Below are 1,788 nucleotides of genomic sequence, written 5' to 3' on the forward strand. Positions count from 1 at the left end.
GGTACCTATATAGGTAAATTTTTTTTTTAATAACCATGGATAAGTATATATATGTCTAATACATAGACTGATATACCGTCTCCGCTCAGAATCGTTTTTCTTATACAGTGATATTATATCATTGAATTCAAATTTAATACTGTCCATTATACAGTGACCCACTTCTAACGTACTGTACAGCAGAGCGACATCCACTTACCCACCTTTTTAATAGTAAAATGACTTACGTTTAATTTTTTTCGTGACTCATAACAATATTATATTTTTCGCATAATTAAATTACCTACTTCATAAGACACATATACTGGAACCGGCTGCAATGTTCATTTTTGCGTTGCAATATAGGTACCTACAGTCGTACAGAACTAGTTTTTATAGTCGCATTAAAACCACAGTTGGAGCAAAAACGTGTTCTCTACATCCGTTGTTCGGCTGTCGTCACTTGATTATTACGGTCAAAAGTTGGTGTAGATTGTAGGCACTAAACTGCAGTTAACTCAATTTGCGTGACGACGTTTTGTACGTCCCAAAGGTCATTTTTCTTTCGGAATTCATTTTCGCGCCTATATAAACAGCGTATTCTGTAGGTTGTGGGTAATGGGTATTTATATTAAGTTTCAAGCTCATTTGTTTTCACGGATAATCGTCGTTTATATCTATTTACATTTTTGATTTTACCCATGGTAATGAAAATTAAATAACTACACCTCAAGTAGGTACCTATAGGTATTATTAATACTACAATATTATAGTATATCATAGTAAATACATTTTGATTGTATTCGGTATTTAACATACATTTAAGTAGGTACCTATATAATAATATAATGTAGATATTCTGAATTCTATAAAAATATTCTAAAAATAGCTTAAAACAATGAGTGGGAATATTAAAATGACAATAGGTTCTAGGTATCTATATGTTCCTTCATCTTAAAAATATATTTTTTTTTGTACATACTAGTATTAGGTACAACGAAGGTATTAGGTAGGTAGGTAAAATTTGTTTTGTTTTAGGTAAAACTGTTTTTATGTTAACTTTAATGAAGTACTTCATACTTGTATTATGTAGCTACTTTCAATTTTTTTTTTAATTGCAATTCTTAAATAGGGATGTCAGTAGCATGTTACTTAAGATAAAATTAGGGGGTTTCGTCAATTATTGCGCCGAATTTGGGACACTACCTGTATAGTATACATCTATTGCGCCGGTATAAAAAAGGTATATCAAAAAGGTATACATCTATTACACCGGCATAAAGAAGGCATATTAATAAGGAATACATCTATTGCGCTGGTATTAAAAAAGTTATATTAAAAAGTAAATTTAAATAAAAATAATTTACTTACATATATTATATATAGGAGGATGATGTTCATGTTTAATTTCTTAAAATAAAATTGTAGTTTTACCCTTTTCTACGCACAGCTTAGAGTTGCAACTTTTGTGTGCGCACCGCCTTTTATGGCCTTTTTTGGTAAGTTCCTTATAAGAAAATTTATTATTTTGGTAAATAATTAGTTCTTTACCACGTTCACTTAATACTATTTCCATTATAAATTTAAGGACAAGCCACGACAACTAATCGAACAACTATACGAACAACGCGTGGAATTGTACTGCACAATACTATGGATTTACCTATAACCTAACACGGCATTTGTCCACATTTTGTAATTTGTTTTAACTTCAAGTAATAAAATATATAATTCAACTTACTTATGATATAGATATACGATATAGATATATTAGATTAAACACGTAAAACCCGATTTTTAGTTATAATA

The sequence above is a fragment of the Acyrthosiphon pisum genome, chromosome A2 (assembly GCF_005508785.2).
Source record: "Acyrthosiphon pisum isolate AL4f chromosome A2, pea_aphid_22Mar2018_4r6ur, whole genome shotgun sequence".
NCBI classification, from domain to species: domain Eukaryota; kingdom Metazoa; phylum Arthropoda; class Insecta; order Hemiptera; family Aphididae; genus Acyrthosiphon; species Acyrthosiphon pisum.